The 26,843-nt window shown below is 37.1% G+C and overlaps 1 pseudogene; it reads right to left on the reverse strand.

The window, feature by feature from the left end:
* Positions 1 to 8,483, reverse strand: part of LOC120067541 (uncharacterized) — a 57,142-nt pseudogene extending 48,659 nt beyond the window's left edge.
* Between the last annotated feature and the right edge of the window lie 18,360 nt (positions 8,484 to 26,843).

A 26,843-nucleotide genomic window follows, 5' to 3' on the forward strand; every position in this document is an offset into this window, starting at 1 on the left:
GGTTCCCTTACTAGCTCATATGGAATAAACTTAGAACAGTATGATAGAATGATTCGAATTGTTCGAATTAGGTGAAGAGAGAGAAACCGTCAAGTATATGTGATATAGTAATCGAATTTTTCAGTTTAGAGATACAGCTTTAATATTTAAATATGATTTAAATATCAAGAATATGAATACGTTCATATTCGGAAGCTCGAAAATAATGGAAATGGTCAAAGATGTAAAAAGTCAAAGAGTTGACTTTTGACTTTGAAAAGTCAAACTTTGACCAATCTTATATTCAAATATGATTTGAATTTCGAGAAAATGAATGTGGATTCATGCTCGGGAGGTCAAAGTTAGTCAACATGGAAAAAATCATAAAAAGTCAAAATGTTGACTTTTTGGTCAAAGTTTGACTTTGACCAAATGACTATTTTGCTCTTTGACTAAAGTTAGTGGAAAAATCCAAACTTTTGTTGGATAATTCCACTAACAAAATAGTGGACTAAGTGTTGGCTTATAGTGGAGACATTAAGCCCACTTAGATAGTGGATTCTAGATGTTGAATTTTTATGAATTGATTTCATGCAATTGTTGCATGGTTCTTTTCTATAAATATAGGCTTTTGAATTTGGATGAAAAAGTTTTGACAATTTGCCAATTTTTGTTTTCAAAATTGGGCTGGAAAAACAAACCCAAACCCCTACCCAAATTCCATCTTCTTTTCAATCTCTTTCTCTCTCTCGGGTTCTTCATCCACCGGGTCCCACAACCTGGTTCTGGGTCCAGAGGATTGTAGGTCAACTCTAGTGGTGGTCTGTTCGTGTTCTGGTCGAGATTCAGCGAGGAAAAGCGGTTTTGGGAGCTTCAAAGGTAATTATTAATTACTGTTTTTCCTTCAATTGCATGCATTTTTTCCTTTAAATTAAAAGAAATTAGAGTGTAATTAGGTTCGTTTTCCGCTGCGTATGTCTCGTGTTCCATCATGAGGTTGGGTACCTTATTCTGGTAACACGATTGAATGCGGCCTACTTTGTAGTTGTTACAAAGAGTTGTAAAGTGCTACATACGATGTGATCCTAATTCGTACATGTTATGACATGTGGAGTGGGGACGTTCTATGCAATGATTTTGCGTAAGATCAGGACCAAGAAATAAGTCACTCTTACTTTATAACACTATTTGTTGTTTAAGACTGCCTATTTCACCTAGATGACCTAGGTAACTCAATCTTAATCCTGAGCTCTATCAACTCCTGTTTATTCAGGATTGCCCTTAGATTTGCATAGTTGAGGGTTGGCTCAACAGCGCCGACTCAATAAGATTCCCATTTCAAGGGTAAGATCGGATAGATAGCTGGGGACATAGGGTGCAAGAAGGAATTCACACCTACCCGATTTAAGGATAGGAGAAAGGTTGTTTTCTCAGGTACTGAATCCAGGTCTTGAACAAGGGGCCCCACCCTCTCACTGGGCTGAAAGAGTTTGGTTTGGTGATTGGATCACAAACCAGTTATTCATTAGAGGATCAGTACGGACTTGAGGAATAAGACGTAATCTCGGAGGGTAAAACATATATTTGACCCAGCCGTTGTTACGAACAACCTGTGAAGGGTCGACTTCCTGATTATGGTTAAATCATGTGGACATAATATATCTACAGTGAGGGGAGTGCAACTATGGATTTTAGTGGGGTGACCCATTAGTTAACGAATGGAGATTAATTTAGTCTAATGAGTTTAGCCAATTAATATCGGATCTTTGGAGCCCATGATCTGTAGGTCCGCGAGGTCCCCCTACTAGCTCGTAACGAACTAGCTTTAAAATAGCATGATAAGTTAATTTCAACCATTCAAATTAGAATTAAGGGAATTAGTAATTATATGAGATATAATTATGTTTAATTTTAGAATTAAACAGAATAGGAGAATTTATATATTTAAATATAATTTAAATATATAAAGATGAATATATGTTAAAATTAATTTAATATTTGATATTAAATTAATTATGTTCTATTTAATAATTAATTTATGAAATTAATTAATTTTTCATTTTTAAAATTAAATAGATTTTTTAAATCAAAATTTGATTTTTAGATAAAATTGGAAAAATTGGAAAACAAAAACACAAAATGGAAAAATGAATTTTTCCATTATCCATCATCAAGTAGCTCACACATATTGCATTATCTTAGCCTTGTCTTCTCCAAGCATAAGCTGCAACTCATGCAGCTCTTCTCTTTGCATGTTGATCTTCAATATAATGAGAAGATTGGAGTGAAAATCGGGCATGCAATCAAAAGAGTTTTGAAAGAAAAACTGGTTTGAAGAAAGGTCTTCAACAAGGTTGCAACAATGAGCTTTTCTCCTTCATTCCTTGATTTATGCTTGTTTTGAGTCCCACAACTCAATCTAGAACACCAAGAAAATAGTGGGAAAGATCTTGAGGTGGTCTATAATAAGATATGGAGAAGATAGCAGCTGGAGATGGAGCTTTGAAGAAGTTTTACAAGAGGTATGTCTTGAAACTCACTTTTTCTTCAGAAGCATGCTTTAATATTATGGAAAACTTAGTGAATTTGAATGCTTAGATGATCCTTGTGCTTTTGCTGCTATTTATACAATCCTACAATTGGTGTCAGAGTATCAAATAAGCATTCAATTCGGTTTAATTTTGTTTGGTGGGTGTTTTATATGAGAAACATGAAACTGGTGCACTGATATGGTTTTATGAGATTTGGCTATTTAATTCTCTTTAATTTCTCATTTAAATTTGTAATTGGCTCTTGCTTGATGAGCTTTAATGTGTTCCTAAGAGTCTGTAATTTATTTGGAGTCATAAGAGTTGAAATTAAGCTGTAAATCGAAGAAATAAGCGAAAGGATGAAGTTGCAGTTCTAAAAAATTAGCCTCTGTTCTTATCGGCGCTGAGGTTCCAGTTGCTAAACGATCATCTAGCTCTAGACACTACATTATGTGAAGAAAAGCTAGATGATCGTATAGCAATCGGCGTTGGTCGTTGTCATTTTAAAGGCTAGACGATCATGTACCTACGGGAGTTAAATGATGCGTTCAATTTTCTATACGATAGCATTAAGCGATCGTTTAACTTTGGCGTGGGAACTAAACGATACGTTGAATTTACTATACGATGGTACTATCCGATCATTTAGCAACTATGTGCTCTAAGCGATACGATGAAGTGCTACGCGATAGCACTGAGCGATCGTTTAGATGCGGAGCTAAGCGATCGTATAGACGAAGTGCTAAGCGATATGTTGAAGTTTCTACGCGATGGAACTAAACAAATCGCTTATCTACGATGTTGAACGACACGATGATGTTCTATACGATGGAGCTAAGCGATCATTTAGCTAGAGCTAAGCGTTCTACACGATGATGTACTAAAACGATGACATGAAGTGCTAGATGATGGTGTTAAGTGATTCAATGAAGAGCTATATGATAGCCTTGAGCAATCACCTAGTACGATCGTTTATCTTTGATTAAGAGCTAAACGATGCATCGAGTTGCTATGTGATAGCACTACGCGATCGTTTACGTCTATACGGGAGCTAGGCGATTCGACGAGTTGCTATGTGATAGCACTACACGATCACATACCTTCGTGTGGCAGCTGGGCAATGCGTTGAAGGCTATACAATGGCATAAAACGATCGTTTACCTTTTGCGTGTGCTAATGATCAAGCATTTACTAAACATCTGGCAAAATGTAAGACGATGGTCGTCATTACTAAACGATGAGACTTAGCAAGATGTTGAACATGTGCAAGGGCTGTCGGTTCGACCGATTATCTTGTGGTCTAGTCCCGTTCAGCTTCGAATGGTTCTTGGCTGATCCGGTTCAGACGGTTCGAGTCCGGTTCAAGCTAATTGAGTTCATTTTGGAGCGGTTCGAACAGTCCGGGAGCAGTTTGGAAGCTGTTTTGTAATAGTTAGGCTTCTATTTGCTTGTTTTTGGAAAAACTAAAACCATATCAGTCTATGTTTAATTATTTATGCATTTGTTGTATGTTATAATAAATAAATCTTGTATGTTCATATAGTATGCCATTTAGATTTAAAATCCCACCATAGAAAGCATGTAACATGCATTGAAAGTAAGTTATAATTGTTATAATATATAGTATGCATGTTAGGGTTTCTAGTATTTAATATAAATATTATAAATGTTGAATGTCTCATGTATGTTGTGGATGTTTATCATGTCTAAAGTTTTATAAGTTGTTATAAAATTGAGTTAGACATTTAAAATCCATAAACAACAGTTGCATGCTCACGTAGGTTGACCACCTGTTTTATTTGTTAAAACTTATAAAACCAAGGTTACAAACTCAGCTGATATATAATCCTGTCTAAGGCTGGGGGTACTTAAGTTGACGGGTTACAGAACACCTCCTACTTGGGGATTATGGCTGAATTATTAAGCGTTGGTAACCAATTTTATGAGCATACGTGAGTGATGTGAGGTAATAAAATGGTTTATCACCTAGACATCGTAGGTTAAAATCCAATTATAAAGAGTTGTACTTGGATAAACCACATAGACTCAGGGTTGTTTTATTAGCCGAAAAGAACGTAAGTATAAATATACCCAATTAGAACACTTCAGTGGCAGTTTAATAACTTCTATATGATAGAGTTATTAGAAAACTTCAGTGGGAGATTAATAACATATACGATACATTATTTTTAGATCTCACGTCTCTAAGAGTTCACAATCCATATTTCTAGATAATGCTAAGTATGCAATTACAAAATCTCAAGTAGTTTATAAGACAAATAAGAAATAATATAATTGAACAAGCAAGATAAACAGAGGCAAATCCATGGCCAAGTTATAAAAATTACAATTAAACAAAACTCCCAAAATTACATTGTTCCAAAATTCCCTAAACTAGGGAAAAAAAACCCCTAGAACTTACCTACCCATGGGATGAAGAAGACAAATCAGGGCTCCATCTCCACTAATTATATGAGAAGAAGGAAGAAATTAGAGAAAAATAAAGTAGAAAAGGTAAGAAGGTGGAGAAATCAGTTGAAGGCCGATTGGGGGGTCGATTCTTTTACCCTAAAACAAAGAATCCTTTATATAGCAGTCACAGTGGCACCGCGACACTAGGGATAGTGTTGCAACGCTAAGACATACCCATGTTCGTCAAAATATGTAGCATCGCGGTGCTGTGCTAGAATCTGTGCTTTTGGAAAAAGCGTTGCATGTTGATGCCGCAATGTGGAGGACGTGTACCTAACGGTATGTGCAAGGGCACGCAATCGAAGTAATAAATCCTAAACATGGTATCATCCTCAGGGACAAGCATGAGCAAAATTTTCCTAACTTAGCTATCACAATTCTTCGTCAATTTTATCCAGGCAACCAAAAGATGATTTCTATCTATAACTACGGATAACAAAAATTCAGTCACACGTAAGAACAATTTCGAGCAAAACAATTCTAGGGTATTGTTTCTTTTAGAGAATACAATGAATATGACATGCAATTGATTGAAATTGATAGATTGAGGATAGAAGTTCTAAAATCAAGAAATCCTCTCTCGAGCTCAAACCATACTGATAACTACCCATCAACCCAAATCTCTTCTACCGCTTGAATAGTTACAACATTAAGACCCTTCAATCGCACCTCTTATTATTCTAAAATCACTCTCTTGCAATTTCGAATAACAATCTAAATTATTGGGTCCAACGAATTAAATTCTTTCTCGAGACATCTAATTAACTTAAGTTCATTTAATTAGTGGCCAGTTAATCAAAAGTATTAAGCATAAATAATTCAGAAATCTATGCAAAATCAATCAACTGTAAATTCAATATTCAAAGTAACATCCCTAAAATCCACAAACACCCTAGAATAAAAGAGTTTAGTCACGCATGATTCCGATAACAGTATTCAATAAACAAACAATCATTATGGCGAAAAATAAATTAACAAAGAAGAACGATCTCCCATCAATAGGTTCGAATCTTAATCATAATCTTTTTAACTCTCATCAAGAATACCGGATTGTTCTTCAATAACACTACACAATCATCATCAATCTTCATGTCACGATTAATCCAGAAACACTCTCAGATCAACTTTTAATTAAAATCTTGAGTCTTCAACCAAAAATGGTCATAAATGCTCTGTTTTGGCTCTTGTACGGACTAGAATCTATCAAGTCGACTCTCTATTTTCTCCTCTTTTCAGACCTGGAGGTGCACACTGATATTTATAAAATGCTCGCAGCGTTGCAGTGCCCTGTTCCAACACTGCAACGCTGTTGACATGCCAGCCGCACGTTAAAGTCGTAGCGTTGCAATTCTACCCTGTTCCAACTTGCTCTCGGGCCTACAGTGTCAGAGAGCAGCGTTGCAACATTCTTTCAATGATGGCTCCCCCGAATTGCCTTCCGAATTTTCCTCTTTTCTTGATCTTGGGTCGTTGGTTTCTTCTTAATTCCATAGTCAACCGTAGTTGCGTAAAATTGGAGTTTTGCCCCATATTTTTTTTATCATTTTCACACAAATTGCTCCTGATGCTTAGATTCCTGAAATTACTCAATAAACCACGTCAAACTAAACAAAACTAGCCATATTAGTTTCTTGAAGGTAATAAAAGCACTTTTTAGATGCTTTTCACCATGTCAAACTTAAAACTTTGCTAGTCTCGAGCAAATAAAAGAAAGAAACACAAAGTAGGAGAAATAATGAATACTAAAATGAAAAGGTTCAAGCCATGCAATCTCTTATTCCAGTTTCATCAGCTTCTCAACATATATAACAGTCATCCACAGAGAAATTCAGACACATCCTAATCATTGAGAGTTTCTAAAGCCAAAACTTTGTATGCTCTGTGTCTGTGTGATTCCTCCTTTAATTCAAAACTTAAAAACTGATTTAAGATTTAATTAAGCATCATTAGTTTTCCCCTTAATCTAGCTCAAGCACCAATAATCAAGCATCACCACACTCAAGGAAGTAATATGTCCACTAAGGTGCCTTATTTCTCTCTCTCTCTCTCTCTCTCTCTCTCTCTAGCAAAAGGGCCTTAAACTTGCATCATTTTACCTAGAGGCACTAGCTTTCGCACATCCATTGCAGGGAACCGTACCTAATCAAGTCCCAGATGTCCTAACTGATCACAGCAAAGGCTTCTCTTTTTACTCCCATCCATGCATACACATTACATGTTTACAATAAGAAAAAGGTATTTCTTTTAAGCACACGAGTATACTCATCTTGTTATTTATTTATTTTTTCAATAGCAATAATAGTATTCTTTTCTTTCCTCTTAATCTAACATTACAAACGATCATGCAAGACACTCTCTAACCAGTGGGGCCTTTCGAGGTGATAACCAAATTGACTTAAATCAATGCTTTGTTTAGTTTGAGGTTCTAAATTAAAATGGTTTGTGCTCAAGATAACAAAGGATACAAAGAGAGATTCAGTACAAAGAATACTCAAGACAAGACTATGTTATCCAATTTCTACTTCAAAGCATGGCATACTTCCTAAGTGACTCATCAACCATCATAGTAAAAGAAAACAACCAAAGAAAACAATTCAATCAATCTTAGTATTCTTCCTAACCTTTTCAAAATTTAAAAAAAAATTCAATTTTTCCTCAAAATCAACAATATCATGCATAAAATAATCAACTCAAAACAACATGCATAAAAGCACAAGATTCAAGCACAAAGTACGCCTCCCACCCCAAACTTAAAAAACTGTCCCCAATGCATAACATCTAAAACAATCACACAACATATGAGTGATACAAGGCTGGGTAATGAGCAAAGATTCACAAATATGGATGGCGAACTGGTGCTTGAAAACACTTGAGCATCCTCTCCAACCTGAGGATCAAAACAAAATAATCATGAGGTGGCTCTCTATCTTTAAAAAAATCAAACGAATCAAATAAAAAATAAAATAAACTTGAATTAAAACAAGAACACTTGGGTTGCCTCTCAAAAAATTCTTAGTTTAACGTCTTTAGCTAGACCTGGTCTCTAATTCAGACAACTTTCAAGGTGGCTTCATCATTCCATGCACAATAGCACCTGAAATATATAATTTTCTCCCACACTGACATTCACATAAAAAAAATTAGTCGAAGAAAAATTATCAAAAAAAGCATATTCTCTCCCTTCTTCCACCAGTTCAATATCTCCCTTATGAATATAATCGAGAAAGTTTATTGTACCTTCCTTTGGAGATTGTTCATAACAACTTATCTTTAATTTTCCCTTTCCTTTAACAAGAGATTTTTCAGAATGTTACCATCTACTTCATTGATCTATTGGCACAAATTTACAGGCTCATTAGGTTTGGAAGAACGAAAGATGATGAATTTTACCTCTTCATCATTCACCCGAAGTATAACCTTGCCATCATAAACCTCAATCAAATCTCTGCTTGTGGCTAGGAATGGTCGTCCAAGGATGATGGGAATTTTAGCTTCTTCCATGTCTAGGACCACCAAATTTGCTAGGAAGATGAAATCACCGACTTTAACCAGAACATCCTCTACTACACCACGAGGGTAAGTGGGGAACAATCTTCCAACTGCAATGAGATCGTCGTCGGCTGTACCTCTCCTATGTCTAGTTTCTTGTACAAAGATAAAGGCATCAGATTAATTGAGGCTTCTAAATTACATAAGGTCTTATTTACCGTCAAATTCCCTATAATGCGGGGAATGAAATTCCCAGGATCCTTTAATTTTTGCAGTAGCTTCTTTTGCAATATAGCATTACATTCCTCATTTAAGCTAACTGTCTTATACTTCATGGACTTCACATAGTTTGGCATATGTTCCAACGCATTTGCAAAAAGAATATTAATGTGAAGCTTCTTAAAAATATCCAAAAATTTAACCAATTGATCATTCAATTTCTTTTTCTGAAAGTTCTGGGGATAGGGGATTTTATTCAATACAATAGGTGAAGGTTCAGAATTACTCCCTGATTTAGATGATACAGGAACATCAGCCTTTTTCCCTTGATTCACATTACCAGTTGAAGAACTCAATACCGCCTGTTCATCTGTCTGGTCTGTCATAGAATGCACAATATTTTTTCCACATCTCAACGTTATTGATTTGCACTCTTCCCTTGGGTTTTTCTCCGTACAGTAGGGAAAGCTCCTTTGTTCATTGTGTTTAATGTAGTAGCGATCTAGCTAACTTGAACCTCAAGGTTTTGGATTGCTTTCCCATGACTCGTTACTATGCTCTCCAAGAAATTGCTTCTGCTCCTTGACTTCTTTATGAAATCCCCAAGCAAAGCCTCCACAGATGGTTTCTTTTCAGAAAAACCTGGAGGTGCCTGCAGAACATTCTTATTGTTGACATATGAAAACTTCTCATGATAGTGCAAACCTAGGTGATAATGAGTGGGTTGATTCATCTAATAAGAATTTTGATGGACTCTTTGAAGATTCGCTTGGCACACATAATTTTCCTGCTCAGGGTTAGGTACCTCCCATGATGTGAGTGTATTACAAGCTGCCATCGATACAATCGATGGTTGGGTACCTATAGACAAGAGATTAATGGCATTAGTCAAAGTAGCCATTTGCGCCTTTAAAGCATTTACCTCATCGAGTTCATAAACTCCAGCCACTCTAGATGAAGATCATTTCGAGGGCCGATTATAGCTCGTGGCAGCCATGTCCTCCAATAATGCCTAAGTAGCATCAACAGTTTTTGCAAAAAATTGAGCCACCTGTAGCAACATCGAAGATGGATTTCGTTGTACTGGTCAATCCATTGTAGAACAACTAGATTCGTATCCATTCATGGTATCCATGTTGGGGACACTTCTACAACAACTCCTTATAGCACTCCCATGCCTCGACTAACCTCTCGTCCTCTCTCTGTCTGAATGTGCCAATTTATATTCTCAGTTTGCTCGTTTTCGCAGGAAGGAAGAATTTGTTCAGAAAGGCTTGGGCTAACTCATCCCATGTTGTTGTGCTTCCCATTGTAAGTGACTTCAACCAATCTTTCGCCTTGTCCTGCATAGAAAAGGGAAACAATCTCAGTCTAATGGCATCAGAAGAGACTCCATTTATTTTTACTGTCTCGCTAATTTCCAGGAAAGAGTGGATATGCTTATGTGGATCTTCATGTGGAGTTCTCTGAATGCAAGGTCTCATGCCATCTGAATTAAACCAGGTTTTAGCTCAAAATTATTGGCATTAATTGGGGCTTCAGTAATGCCCATTAGGTTGTAGGGATAGCTGGTTAGAAATAATCTCTGATAGTTCTAACAGCTCCACCCTGGTCTCCCATGGCATCGAGCTCATCTCTCATATTCCTTCCTACTCTTCTCAAAGTCCTTTCAAGTTCTGGATCACAAGGAACAAGTTCAACCTGTTGACTTCTTCGCATACACAGGATTTTGCAACAACTACAAAAAAAAAAAAAAAACAAAAAAAAACAAAACAAAAACAAAAATGCCCAAATTAAGATCAACTCAGTTTTTAGCAATATTAAGCTAGGAAAAAAATTTCGTGTCAGTCCCCGGTAGCGGCGCCAAAAACTTGACGGTATGCATAAGCGCACGCAATCGAAGTAATAAATCCCAAATAGGGTATCGTCTTCAAGGACCTGCGTGAGCAAAATTTTCCTAACTTAGCTATCATAATTCCTCGTCAATTTTATCCAGAAAACCAAAAGATGATTTATATCTACAACTACGGATAACAAAAATTCAGTCATACACAAGAATAATTCAGAGCAAAACAATTCCAGGGTGTTATTTCTTTTAGGGAATACAATGAATATGATATGCAATTGATTGAAATTGATAGATTGATGCTAGAAGTTCTAAAATCAAGAAATCCTCTTTCGAGCTCAAACCATCCTAATAACTATCCATTGACCCAAATCTCTTCTATCGCTTGAATAGTTACAGCATTAAGACCCTTCAATCGCATCCCTTATTATTCTAAATTCACTCTCATGCAATTTTGAATAACAATCTAAATTATTGGGTCCAGCAAATTAAATTCTATCCCGATACATCTAATTAACTTAAGTTCATTCAATTAGTGGTCAGTTAATCAAAAGCATTAAGCAAAAATAATTTAGAAATCTATACAAAATCAATAAATTGTAAATTCAATATTCAAAGTAACATCCCTAAAATCCATAAACACCCTAGAATAAAAGAGTTTAGCCATGCATGATTCCGATAACAGTATTCAATAAACAAACAATCATTATAGCAAAAAATAAATTAACAAAGAAGAACGATCTCCCCTTAATAGGTTTGAATCCGAATCACGATCTTCTTGACACTCCCCGAGAATATCGGATTGTTCTTCAACAACAATGCACAATCACCATCAATCTTTCTGTCACGATCAATCCAGAAATGCTCTTAGATCAATTCTTAATCAAAATCTCAAGTCTTCAACCAAAAATGATCATAATTGCTCTTTTTCGGCTCTTGTACGGACTATAATCTATGAAGTCAGCTCTCTATTTTCTCCTCTTTTCAGACCTAGCGGCGCACACTGATATTTATAAAATGTTCACAGCGTTGCAACACTGGCATCACACCAGCCGCGCGTTAAAGTCATAGTTTCACAACATTACAAGTAGCATTGCAACGCTACCTTGTTCCAACTTGCTCTCGGGTCTACAGTGTCCGAGAGCAACGTTGCAACATTTGTCCAACACTGGCTCCCTCGAGTTTCCTTGCAAATTTGCCTATTTTCTTAATCTTGGGTCATTGGTTTCTTCCTAAATCCATAGCCAACTTGCAATTGCTCAAAATTGGAGCTTTGCCCCGGGTTTTGTTTTTTATCATTTTCGCACAAATTGCTCTTGATGCTTAGATTCTTGAAATTACTCAATAAACCACGTCAAACTAAACAAATCTAGAAATATTAGTTCTAAATTTGAAAGTAATGAAAGCACTTTTTAGATGCTTTTCAGTGCTTCCAGGGTCGTTTTTGTCATTTCTACCTAGATAATTGATTTAGGCACCAAAAATCATGTTTCTTCTTCTTTTCAAGAAATTAGTTCCCGAAAACAGCTCAGGACTGGTGAGATGACTATGCATGTTGGAACTAGGCAAGTCATCTCAGTTGTAACAATGAGAAGCCTCCGATTACTTTTTCGAATAACATATTTATTATTAGGTAATGTATATGTGGTTTTTTATATGAAACAGAACCGTATTTCTATTAAAAGTTTTACTTTAACAATCATATTCTGTAAATTCTCTTATGAATGAAGTGTTTGTTTATAAGAATGGTGTACATATTTGTTTAGTAAACCTAGAAAGTAATCTTTATGTGCTAAAACCGTTAGCATCTAAGGCCTCCTTAATATTAAAATATTTAGAACTGCTGTAACTCAAAATAAAAGATAAAAAGTTTCTTCTAAAGAAAATGACCAACTTTGGTACCTAAGATTAGGTCACATAAATATCAATAGGATTGAGAGGTTAGTTAAGAATGGACTTTTAAGTGAGTGAGAAGAAAATTCTCTACCAGTGTGTGAGTCATGCCTTGTAGAAAAAATGACTAAAAGACCTTTTACTAGAAAAGGTGATAGAGTCAAAGAACCCTTGGAACTTATACATTTGGACCTCTGTAGTCATATGAATGTTAAGATAAGAGTAGGGTTTGAATATTTCATGTCTTTTATAAATGATTTTTCAAAGTATGGGTATATTTTCCTAATGCAACATAAGCTTGAAGCCCTCGAAAAGTTCAAGGAGTACAAGGCTAAAGTTAAGAATACATTGGGTAAAACAATTAAGACACTTTGAACTGATCGAGGTGGGGAGTATATGGCTTTGAAATTCTAGGACTATTTGATAGAACATGGAATTGTATCCAACTCTCAGCACCTGATACACCTCAGTAGAATGGTGTATCAGAAAGGAGAAATCAAACCTTGTTGGACATGGTTTGGTCTATAGTGAGTTACGCTCATTTACCTGATACGGTTTAGGCTTATGAAGTACAGACTGCAGCTTATATTTTGAATTGTGTTCCATCCAAGAGTGCTTATATAACAACTTTGGAATTATGGAATGGTCATAAAGGTAGTTTATGTCATTTTAGGTTTTGGGATTTCCCAACACATGTGCTTGAGGCTAATCCTAAGAAATTGAAACCTCGTTCAAAATTATGCCTATTTGTGGGGTACCCCAATGGAAAGAGAGGTGATTGCTTCTACAATCCTCAAAATAATAAAGTGTTTATGCCAAAAAATGCTACATTTTTCGAAGAGGACCTCATCAGGGGGCAAGTTGTGTAGTAAGATAGTGTAAGCGAACTTTCCGACGAAACTATTACAACTACAACAAGAATTGTTGAAGAGCCTAGTACATTAACAAGAGTTGTTGATTCAGTTCATCTATTCGATCACATCCACCTTAACCGTGAGGAAACCTCGATGTAGTGGGAGGGTCATGAACTCACTTATTCATTATATGGATTTAACGGAAACCCTAACCATCATATCTAATGGTGACGTTGAGGATTTATTGTCCTATAAACAGGTAATAGAGGATGTGGAAAAATATGAATGGATCAAAGCTATGGATCTGGAGTCGATATACTTCAATTTAGTCTAAGATCTTGTAGATCAACTTGATGTGGTTAAACCTATAGGTTGCAAGTGGATCTACAAGAGAAAAATGGATGTAGATGGTAAGCTGCAAACCTTTAAGGCTAGACGAGTAGCAAAGAGTTATACCCAGGTTGAGGGAGTTGACTATGAGGAAACTTTCTCACCTGTTGCCATGTTAAAGTCTATACCATATACTTCTTTCCATTGCCACATATTATGACTATGAGATTTGGAAAATAGATTTCAAGACTGCCTTTCTGAATGGAAATCTTGAAGAGACCATCTTTATCTAACAACCAGAAGGATTCATTTCCCAAGGTCAAGAGCAAAATGTTTGCAAGCTTAATCGATAAATTTATGGACTGAAATAGGTTTCTCAATCTTGGAATATAAGGTTTGATACTACGATCAAATCTTATGGCTTTGATCAGAATGTTGATGAGCTTTATGTCTATAAGAAAATCATCAACAATTCAGTAGCTTTCCAAGTATTGTATGTAGACGATATCCTACTCATTAAGAATGGTGTATGTCTATTGACTAGTGTAAAGTAGTGATTAGTAGCACAATTCCAAATGAAAGATTTGGGAGAGGCGTCATTTTTTCTTGGGATCTAGATCTTTAGAGATCATAAGAACAAAACATTGGCCTTGTATCAGGCATTGTACATTGACAAAATACTTGTCAAATATTCGATGTAGAATTCCAAGAGAGGTTTATTACATTTTAGGTATGGAATTATCTTGTCTAAGGAAAAGTGTCCTAAGAAACCTCAAGAAATTGAGAAGATGAGATGAATCCCCTATGCATCGGCTGTTGGTAGCCTAATGTATGCAATGTTATGTACTAGATCTGACATTTGTTATGCAGTGGGGATAGTCAGTAGATATCATCTAATCCAAGATTAGATCACTGGATAGCAATTAAAACCATCCTTAAGTGTCTTCAGAGAATGAGGGACTACATGCTTGTGTATGGATTTAAGGATTTGATCCTTACATGATACACTAACTCTGATTTTTCATACTGATAGGGATTTTAGGAAATCCACTTCAAACAATGTTCACTCTAACGGAAGAGCACTAGGCAAGGTTGCATAGTTAAATCTACCATGGAGGCGATGTATGTAGCGGATTTTGAAGCTGCCAAGGAGGCTGTGTGGCTTAGGAAACTTTTGACTAATCTGGAAGTTTTTCCATACATGTCAAAGCTCATCACTCTTTATTGTAATAATAGTGGTGCTGTGGCGAATTCAAGAGACCTTAAAAGCCAAAATCGTGGAAAACACATAGAGCGCAAGTATCATCGCATACGAGAGATTGTGCATCGAGGGGATGTAATCGTCATGAAGATCACTTCAGAGCACAGTGTTGCCAATCCATTTACAAAGCCTCTCATGGCTAAAGTTTTCGAGGGTCACCTAGAGTGTCTGGGTCTACAAGACAGGCCTAATCTAGTCTAGGGCAAGTTGGAAATTTTTACTAGACGTGTAATGTATGCCCTAGTTTCTTGTTTTTATGTACTATACCTTGTAATTTTACTTTGCATTTGTACACCCCACTAGCTTTAGGATAAGTGGGAGATTGCTATTGTTGATGCCCTAAATCTTGTGATCATGTAGTTTGTAATTGTATTTGTACAAACTTATTTTTTATCTAATAAAATAAGTTGTATTTTATTTGACATTTAGTTTATTTAACCTAAAAACTAATAAACTAAGATCCAAAGTTATTAGATGTAACTTAAATATGTATGTGGAGACATACAAGTGGATCATGTTTAAGTGATAACCTGAACAGTCTGTAGTAGATGGATAAGGTTGGGTACCTTATCCTGATTACACTACGGATATGACTCGCTTTGTAGTTGTTACAATTGTTGTAAAGTGCTATAAATGATTTAATCCTGATCACTCATGTGGAGACATGTGAGTAGAAGTATCATAGACAAAGAGTTTGTATAAGACCAAACCATGAAATGAATAGTCTCTCTTTATAACATCGTTGCTAGAAGAGACTTAGATTTCATCAGGATGACCATAAATGACTTGACCTTAATCCTGAGTGAGTTGTGAACTCCTACCTATAAGGGTGATCCTTTGATTTGTATGGTAAGAGTGGTCAGATTTGCCGACTTAATAATCCTACCATTTTGGGGATTCGTCTGAATGGGGAGCTGGGAACACATTTACATAAGAAGAAATTCACTCTTTCCCTATTATTTGGGTAAGTAGATAAATTTCTTCCATAAAGGATGATTCCGAAATTTGAACAATGTCACGTCACACCCTCTCTTGATCTGAAAGGGGTTCGGTTATAGTTGGGCTATAACTAATTGTTCATTAAAGGGATCAGTGATACTTAAAGAGTTAGGTGTAGCTACAGGAGTAAAACAATAATTTTGACCCATATGTACTTTTGAGCAATTTGTGAAGGGTCAATGCACTATTGATTGGTTATATCCTATGGACATAGAAATATATCTATAGTGCGAAAAGTGTAGTTATTGGTCTTTAATGAAGTGACTGACAGTTAATGAAGATTGATTAATTTAATTAAAGAGTTTAATTAATTAATCAGGTATCATTGAAGCTTCAATCTATAGGTCCATAAGGTCCCTTTGTTGGCTCAATAAGGATTAATGAGAATCAAATCCATTTTTCATTAATTAAATTGTTCAAATTAATTAAAAGGAATTAATTATATAAGATATAATTAATATAATGTATGTGATACATTATTATATAAAGTTTTAATGAGAGAAATAAATATTCGAATATGATTTGAATATTAATTATATGAATGTGATTCATATAAAAACTATAGGTTAAAATTAATGTGAATATGATTCATATTATACTATTGGTTATACGAGAGAGCAATAAACTATAGGTTATATTATATGTGATATAATATAAATTATAGGTTATATATTATATGTTATATGTGATATATTTATTTATATGTATATATTAAATTAGTTATTGGATGGAATAGACAAGCATGCAACGGAAGCAAACAGAATCAATAAGCACTCTAATTACATTTAATTTGAGTTCTAAAGCAAGCTTTTTCAGAAAAACTGGGTTTCAAATTGAACTTACCTTTGATGAAATCTTCCAATTCTAAGCTGCTCTTCACTCCAATTTAGCTCCAAATCAACAATGAACCACCAAGAGATCTTTTCTACTATTCTCAGCCTTAAATTTGAGTGGTAGAACTCGAATTTGAGTGAATTTGGTGACGAAAATTGAGAGAGTTTGTAAGGAAGAAGATGAAGTAGCTTAAAACTAATTTTTCCAGCTGAATCTCTTATTGGCTGCTTTTATTTAGCAAATTGAGAGAGTTTTATATTTCTTCAACATGCAAGCACTCCTCAGCCATCAAATGGCTAGCACCTACTTCAACTAAAGGTTGGATTTGTGTATGCTTCTAGGAAGAACACCTCCTACTTGAGGTGTTTGTGGGCAAAACCCACTTAATCCAATTTTTCCAAATTTTCATTTCAAAATTCAATTAATTAAAAAATGAATTAATTAATTCATAATTATCAAATCTAAAATATCAAAATCCAATTTCATAAATTGAATTAAAATTAGAAATTAATTTTAATTTTAATTAATTAAACATATTTAATTAATTAATTGATTTAATATCAAATATTAAATTAATCACACACCTAATTTTAAACATGAATCTTATTGATGCGTGGTTAATGCGATGAAATAAAGGTGTAGAATGCGATGGTGGAATGTGCGTTGTGCATGCAAGTTTTCTTAGCAAGATCAAAGTATAAACCTTACTAAGTTGCCTGGTAAGCCCAGGGTCGAATGAAGGGACTAAGGAATAGTATGTGATGGCACTTTTCGATTATTTTGCGGTAACAAATAAATCAATGTGTTGGTTGGTTTGTTGTTCAAGGTATAAAGTCTATGCGGCAGAATTGAGAAAAGAGTTAATAATGTGAAAGATACAATAAGTATGTGGAGGAACGGGTTGAGAAGGTCTTTAGCTAGTGCTTCTTGAGATTGTGTTCAAGCTATACGATCAAGCTACACACATGCGACAGCAATTCATTTTCCAATGCAAATGTGATAGCTCCTAGCTTTAGGATGCATGCGATGTATGCGATGATGTCTATAGAGCTTATTCCTAAGTCTCTAGTTCTTTCCTATGCGATGATGAATGATGAACACAGGTACAAGGTGACCGCATACAATCATATCCTATCTCTAGGGTGCATGCGATACGTTAATAGCAAACAGAACTTATTCCTAAGCTTCTATCTCTTGATTATGCGTTTCTAATCTGAATCTCCCGAGCCTAGATTCTAATTGAACTTTTCCAAGCCTAGATTCTATCCTCAGACTACCCTCTTGAGTATCTCTAAGGGACGAATGACAAATACATAATACAAGATGATCACATAAAGTGAAGAGCCCAGGTCATGCTAGCTAAGTACTTATCAACCCATTCGACAGTTTTAACTACTCACGCGTAATGTAAAGAGAGTGGACAGATATAGAGATGCAATTTCCATTTTATAAATAAGTTCAGAATACAAAATGGCAATGGAAAGTAAGGTTAGAGAGCCTAGTGGCAATATCTTGTTTTCCAAGGCTTTTACACTGAGTTTTCTCTACTTTGCCTAAAAGATGTTCTTGCTTCCGAAAGAGTTGGATCTATCTTTATTTTCGACGCTTCCGGATACTCTTCCGAGTTGACCAGGACGATCTCTCGGCATATTCTCCCTTCACTCGCCTCCTCTTTCTAAGTATGTAAAATCTAAGTATATGGTGAAGATGAACTCTAAATTTTGAATAGCAGAATCGAATTCTCCGAACTCCTTTAACAAAGGTGGCCTTCAGTATTTATAGAGCTTCAGGGTGAAGAGCTTTTTCTCTCAAATGATTGCACTGATGGGATGTCATTAATTCTCTGTCTGATGCACTGAATAATTTTCACTGAAAAGTTGAGTGTACTTGCTACAGTGTCATTAACGGCTTGTCAACTTACTTCGGAATTGACCGTCATCAGCTTTCTGTCCCATCGTGATTTATTAAGTTTTCACCTTGATGCGCCGGCTCTATGCGGCCACCTTCTTGAGTAGATCTTCACGAATACATATGATCGCATAGCCTTGCGGTTGCAATCTCTTGATGCGCTTGACTCTAAATTCCTTGGATCGCAATTTTGCCTTACGTCAATGCATTTTTTGCAAAAAATACATAAGTTAGTTGTTTTAATGCGATGGACGCAATTTCATATATTTTTATCGTCGCAACCCTTCATTGTTTTATATCTTTGCGCTGTAATAACGTGCATTTCTGCTCGTTATCACACCCCCAAATTTAAAACAATGCTTGTTCTCAAGCATAGACTAAAGATTTTCTTTAGAAATTCGATCGCCTTCTACTTTCCTAGATTTCTCAAGATTGACTTATTCAAATTCTATGTACCAAAATCTCCTTAATTCTTATCCAGATCTCTTCTAAAAATATTTCTAAAATTTAGGGACCGCAAGTTTAACCTTCAAATAGACTTTACCAATTTTCAAGGCTTCGCCTGATTTATTTCATAAAAAAACCTTTTTCAACTGGGGTGTTTTCAACTTGTTTTTATCCTTGCGTAATCTGGACGTCTATATATATATATATATATATTTTCTATGACCTTCCGCTGATTCGAGTACCTAGCCTTCGTTTTGGCTTGCCCCCACATGTGTCATGCATACATCCAACTACGAGCAAGTGCTTTTCTCAGTCTAAACTCATGCCCATTTGGCAGCGGAGTTACGATCATTTTTTTTTGTAATGCCTACAAATAGCAAGGTTGGAAAAGAATACCGCACCCCCAAATTTAAACGCAACAATGTCCTCATTGCTGAAAGATTGAAAGAATTCATGCGATGCTCTTAGGAAATTTCGTAAAAGTCAATTTGAAAGAAAGTTGGTGGACCACTAACTTCTAGAAATATTTCGTGAGTTGGTTTGTCCTAAAATTAAGTTGACTCTAGTATATACGAAAAAAAATAGAGGCATGTGTTTCATCATTGAAATCATAATTTGCAAAGAGAAATAATGCGGTGACTTACTAAATTAATCAATGTGTAATGATTACGCCGACTAAAGAGGATGCGATGATAAATTTATCAAAGTTAAAATGTGATGCGAGAGTGAAAAATTTGGAATAGAAAAAGTCAAGGAAAGTTACAACCCCCAAATTTGCTCTGTCGCCCGCATTGTTTGTGATAGCATCCTTCTTTACGGTGGCGGAATAAACTAGTTACATATTTCGTATGGCTCCTCCGTAATCGTTCACCACGATCGTTGTAAAGAAAACATCGAGAGGGTCAAATAAAAGACAAAGGTAGCAATTTTTTTTAAATATAAAGAGAAAAGACAAATAAACGATAACCAATTTAAAAGAAGAGTAGCGAGAGTTCACTAATCAATGGTAAGAAAAGGATACTCCAAAAGACTTGCGCCCCTGATGATTTTCTGTCGCATAACAACGCAGGGGCCGCTCGCTTTTTCTTCATTTAGGATTTCTCAAGTCTATAGAGGTATTTTCTCGATGAAAATCACCTCCGTGATATATCATGACTCTTTGCCCATTAACCTTAAATGTGGGGCTCCCTTCCTCATTAGTCAACTCGACCGCACCATGTGGGAATACTTCTTTAATTTATCGGGAAAGAGTCGTAGCCGTGAATTGAATAATAAGACCTTTTGTCCGACGTGGAGATTCTTCTCGCATAGTTGTTTGTCATGCCAACGTTTTGCACATTCTTTATAAATTTTGGCATTCTCATAAGCTTGCATTCTCCATTCATCAAGCTCGACCAACTGAAGTTTCCTTGCTTCGCCTACGACCTTTAAGTTGAGATTAAGCTTTTTCACCGCCCACAGTGCTTTATGCTTCCGCTCAAGCGATAAATGACATGCCTTATCGAACACCAGCACATATGGGGACATGCCTATAAGTGTCTTATAGGCGGTCTTGTATGCCCACAAGGCATCGTCCAGTTTTATTGCCTAATCTTTTCGTGAAGGCTTTACCACCTTCTCTAATATCAGCTTGATTTCTCTGTTAGACACTTCAGCTTGACCATTTGTCTGTGGATGGTATGCGGTGGCCACATTATGGAGGATATTATATTTGAGCAGCAAGTTGTTGACGATGTGATTAACAAAGTGGGAGCCCTCAGCACTTATTATTGCACGTGGAGTACTAAAACGAGTGAAAATATTTTTTTTAAGAACTTGGAGACTACCGTCGCATCACTTGTGGCGCATGATATCGCTTCTACCCATTTGGAAACGTAGTCGACGACTAACAGAATGTATTTGTGACCATTCGATGGTGGAAATGGTCCCATGAAGTCTATGCCCCAGACGTCAAACAATGATAGTTCTAAAATGATGTTCATGGGCATCGCATGCTTCCATGAAATGTTTCCCGTGCGTTGGCACCGGTCACATTTCATCGCACAGTCTCTTGTATCCTTGAATAATGTTGGCCAATAATACCCACTTTGTAACACCTTGGCTGCTGTGCGTTGGCCTCCAAAGTGCCCTCTATATGGCGAGTCATGGCATTATGATAGTATGCATTGGTGAGCAGGATCTGGTACACACAGGCGCAAAATATGGTCTGACCCCCTCTTATGAAGATTTGGCTCGTCCCAATAATATGATCTGCATTCATGTCTGAGCCGCCTCTTTTGGTGGGCTATATAGTCTTCAAGAAATTTTTCGCAAACCAGAAAATTGACCACGTCTACATACCATGGTAATTCTTCAATTTTAAATAGCTGCTCGTCTGCGAAAGTTGCGTTCACCTCTGACTAGTTGCGATCAACTTCTGGATTTTCTAATCTAGATAAATAGTCTGCAATCTAGTTCTCCGTCCCCTTGTGATCAATGATCTCCATATTGAATTCCTGGAGGAGGACAACCCATCTAATCAATCTCGGCTTCGCATCTTTCTTTGTCATCAAATATTTTATCGTTGAGTGGTCAGTGTGAATGATTACTTTAGTTCCCAGCAAATAAGCTTTGAATTTTTCCAATGCAAATATCACCGTAAGCAATTCTTTTTCTGTGGTGGTGTAATTTGTTTGAGCAGAATTCAAGGTTTTACTCAAATGTGCAATGGGGTGTAACATTTTTTTCTTCTTCTGCGCCAGCACTGCTCACATCGCATAACCGCTTGCATCACACATTAATTCAAAGTATTGTGTTCAGTCTAGTGCGATCAACACAGGTGCAGTTGTTAATACATTCTTCAGTATCATGAATGTGTTGTGGCATTGATCATCAAAGTCAAACTTTCTTTCTGCCTCCAGCAACGAACTCAGTGGTCGTGTAATCTTTGAAAAGACTTTTACAAAATGTCTATAAAAGCTAGCATGTCCTAAGAAGCTCCTAACAGCCTTCACATTTGCTAGAGGTGGAAGCTTTTCAATCGCCTCAATCTTTGCCTTGTCCACCTCCAGCCCATCCTTAGAGACCTTGTGGCCAAGCACAATACCTTCCTTCACCATGAAGTGGCATTTCTCTCAATTAAGCACAAAGTTCGTCTCTTTACATATTTTCAATATCTTCTCCAGATTGTTGAGACAGACTTCATAAGTTTACCCATACACCGAGAAGTCGTCCATGAAAATTTCTATAGTCTTCAACATATTCAGAAAAGATGCCCATCATACACCTTTAGAAATTGCTCGACGCATTGCATAAGCCTAACAGCATGCGTCGAAATGCAAATGTTCCATAAAGGCAGGTGAATGTGGTTTTCTCTTGGTCTTCAGGAGCAATAATGATTTGCTTATAACCGACATATCCATCCAAAAATTAGTATAAATAATTTCCAGCTAGGCGGTCTAGCATTTGGTTGATAAAGGGAAAAGGGAAATGATCCTTCTTTGTCGCCGCATTAAGTTTGCGGTAGTCCATACAAATCTGCCATCCAATGATGGTCCTCATTGGTATTAGTTCGTTATTTGCATTGGGGACTACTTTCATCCCTCCTTTCTTCGACATGCATTGCACGGGGCTAACCCACGTGCTGTCGGCTATTAGATAGATAATTCCCACATCCAACCACTTGATTATTTCCTTCTTCACGACCTCCTTCATCGTAGGGTTCAGTCTGCGTTGATGTTCGATCGATCCTTTTTGGTTCTTCTCAAGACGAATCCTGTGCATGCAATAAGTGGGGCTACTTCCTCTAATGTCTGCTAGCGTCCAGCCAATTTCTTTTATATACTTTCTTAGGATGCTCAGCAACGCATTCTCTTGATCTTCATTAAGTGCATAGGAAATTATTACAGGTAGCTTTTCATTATGTCCTAGAAACACATACTTCAGGTGGTTTGGAAGGGTCTTCAACTCTATTGTTGGTGGTTGTTCCAAGAATGGTTTCGTTGTTTTTCTTTCTTCATTCACTATCAGCTCGTCTTCTTTGGATGCGATCATCTCATCTTCTTTGGTTGTTTTTTCTGTGATCGCATTGCAGGCTGCTATGGATGCGGTCGCATCCTCATCTTTATTTTCATCTTCAGACTTTTCTTCTTCATTCAAACTTGGTTCATCGTTGGATTCATTGAGGTCTTCTTCTTTAGGATATTTCATGGCTAGGATAATGTCAAACCTGAGCTTCTGTCCATTCATGCTTAGTGTGATCTCTCCCTTGTACACATCAATCTGAGCGCGACCAGTGGATAAAAATGTCGCCTCAGGATGATGGGTACATCCTTGTCTGCTTCGTAGTCCAGGATGATGAAGTATGCTTGTAATATAAATTTTTCAATCGTAACTAGAACATCCTTCACCTTCCCTTCTGGATGCACAAGGGATTTATCAGCCAATTGAAGAGTCACCGTCATGGGTGCCAGCTGCCCCACATTCAGCTGCTTGAAAATTGAAAGGGGCATCAAGTTGGTGCTGGCCTTAAGATCGCAAAGCGGTTGACCAATGTATAACCCTCCAATAGAGTAGGGTATGGTGAAACTTCCAGGGTTACACATTTTTGGTGGAACTATGGATTTTGAACTTTGCGTCAATGCCACCGTTGCGAAGTTACCAATGCTTCTCTTCTTTGTCACCATATCCTTCAAAAACTTTCCATACATGGGCATCTGTTTGATCGCTTCAATGAACAGTATGTTAATATGAAATTGTTTCAGCATACCCATGAAGCGCTGATACTGTACCTCATCATTTTTCTTCTTTTTGAGTCTTTGGGGGAATAGTGGCAGCTGTATTCTCACGGTTCCCTGTTCTTTCGGCTCTGAGGTGGACGCAATCTCTGGTTTCATCGCCTCATTTTCTTCTGTTTCTCCTCGAGTCAACGTAATCTCTGGTTCCATCGCAACTGGAGCAGTCCGTCTAGGCTCATTCTTCTCCTCCGCCACAGTCCTTCCACTCCGCAACATCACAACTTGACATTGCTCTTTTCCCATACCCTCTGGGTTGCGTGGGAGCTCTGTTGAACTCAGAAATGCCCCCTGCGGTCTATTCTTGAGTTTGCCCCCAATCTATCCTATTTGAATTTCTAGATTGCGGATAGACATTGCTTGGTTCTGAAGCACTGTTTCATTCTTTTCAATATATTGCTTCAGTAAACTTTCCAAAGATGAAGATTGCGGCACCTGCGAATTGCTGGCTTGGTTTTGCGTTTGACTGTTTGTTCGCGGAAAAAATCCGAGTAGCCCTTCCTTTTACGCCACGGGTTGAAATTTTTGTTGTTGATTTTTCCACTCGAAGTTAGGGTGGTTTCTCCACCTAGGGTTGTACGTGTTGGAAAACGGATTATTCTTCAAAAAATAGACTGATTATGGGTTCCTCGGGCATTCCTCTATTGGATGGTCTTCTCCGCAAGTAGCACAACCTTCGGTCATCTGGTTGATTGCATTGACTTGCCCACTATGCGTTCCTGGGCTACTGATTGCGATTCCTTGTATTAAATTCATCATCACAGTCATTTGGTTCTGAAGGGACGCGATGGCCCCGTTATTCACATCACTGTCTTTGATTCTTAATCTTTGATCGTTTTCTCTCCAGTCTTTATGATTTTTATAAATGTGATCAAGTATATTCTTGGCCTCATCGTATGTCTTATCAAGCAGACCTTTAGCTGCTGCCGCATTGGTAGTCGTCTGCGATGCAGGGTTCAATCCGTGGTAGAAAATTTTCATCTGTAAATAATCTGGTAAGCCATTATGCAGGCAATCTCTTACCAACCTCTTAAACCTCGCCCAGGTGTCACTAAGCGATTCGTCAATATCCTGTTCAAAATTAGTGATCAACTTCCTCCTTATGGCATTTTCCGTCGGGGGGAAATACTTCTTCATGAACTTCTTAACTACTTGTTCCCATGATGTAATCTCCCCTGGTTCGAGAGAATAAGCCCATTTTCGTGCTTAATGTTAATCGAACCTCCTCAGCAGAGATGTTTGGGAACACAAACGTGTTGCAGATCTCAATTAAACTCCGGAGGTGGGCATGCAGATCCTCACCACGCTTATCACCAAACTGTCCGACAGTTTAGATCATATGCAGCATCATAAGTTTCATTTCAAACCTCGATCCGTCAAGAGCTGGCCTAATGATTCTTGGTGAGAAATCATAGAGGTTGGGCGATGCATAGTCCCGAATGGGCCTATTGCGGTCGTTCGCCAATAGGATGGGATTCGCCATGATATTATTTGCATTTGGTACTCCATTTTCGGGTTGCTCCGCCATATTTGGATCTTTCTCTTATTGTTGTTGTTGTTGGCGGTTGTTTCTTCTTCTTCTTTGGAATGATCTCTTGATCTCTGAGTCGTAAGTGGGCTCAGGATTTTGTCCTTTGCTCATATGATGCCCGCTTCTTCCCTTACCTAAGGAAAAGCAGTGAACAGAGATGGAGAGTCTGAAAGAAAATAAAAAAGTTACCGTTAGCGCAATGTATTGTCGTAGTCCCCGACAACGGCACCAAAAACTTGATGCATGGTTAATGCGATGAAATAAAGGTATAGAATGTGATGGTGGAATATGCGTTGTGCATGCAAGTTTTCTTAGCAAGATCCAAGTATAAACCTTACTAAGTTGCCTGGTAAGCCCAGGGTCGAACATAGGGACTAAGAAACAGTATGCGATGGTACTTTTTGATTACTTTGTGGTAATAAATAAATCAATGTGTTGGTTGGTTTGTTGTTTAAGGTATAAAGTCTATACGGCAGAATTGAGAAAATAGTTAATAATGCGAAAGATACAATGAGTATGTAGAGGAACGGTTTGAGAAGGTCTTTAGCTAGTGCTTCATGAGATTACGTTCAAGCGATGCGATCAAGCTACACACATGCGACAACAATTCATTTTCCAATGCAAATGCAATAGCTCCTAGCTTTAGGACGCATGCAATGTATGCGATGATGTCTATAGAGCTTATTCCTATGTCTCTATTTCTTGCCTATGCGATAATGAATGATGCACACAGGTACAAGGTGACCGCATATAATCATATCCTATCTCTAGGGTACATGCGACGCGTTAATAGCAAACAAAACTTATTCCTAATATTCTATCTCTTGATTATCAAGCCTAGATTCTATTCTTAGACTACCCTCTCAAGTATCTCTAAGAGATGAATGACGCATACATAATACAAGATGATCGCGTAAAGTGAAAAGCCCAGGTCATGCTAGCTAAGTGCTTCTCAACCCATTAGACAGTTTTAGCTAAGTGCTTCTCATGCATAATGTAAAGAGGGTGGAAAAATATAGAGATGCAATTTCCATTTTATAAATAAGTTTAGAATACAAAATGGCAATGGAAAGTAAGGTTAGAGAGCCTGGTAGCAATATCTTGCTTCCCAAGGCTTTTACACTGAGTTTTCTCTACTCTGCCCAAAAGATGTTCTTGCTTCCGCAAGAGTTGGTCCTCTTTGTTTCCCACGCTTCCTGGCACTCTTTCAAGTTGACCAGGATGATCTCTCGCCGTATTCTCCCTTCACTCGCCTCCGCCTTCTAAGTATGTAAAATCTAAGTATATGGTGAAGACGAATTGTAAATTCTGAATAGCGGAATCCAATTTTCCGAACTCCTTTAACGAATGGGGCCTTTGATATTTATAAAGCTTTAGGGTGAAGAGCTTTTTCTCTCAAATAATTGAACTGATGGGATGTCATTAATTCTCTGTCTGATTCGCCGAATAATTGTCAATGAAAAGTTGAGTGTACTTGC

The sequence above is a fragment of the Benincasa hispida genome, chromosome 12, assembly GCF_027475165.1.
Source record: "Benincasa hispida cultivar pf3 chromosome 12, pf3_genome.v1.1, whole genome shotgun sequence".
In the NCBI taxonomy this organism is placed as follows: domain Eukaryota; kingdom Viridiplantae; phylum Streptophyta; class Magnoliopsida; order Cucurbitales; family Cucurbitaceae; genus Benincasa; species Benincasa hispida.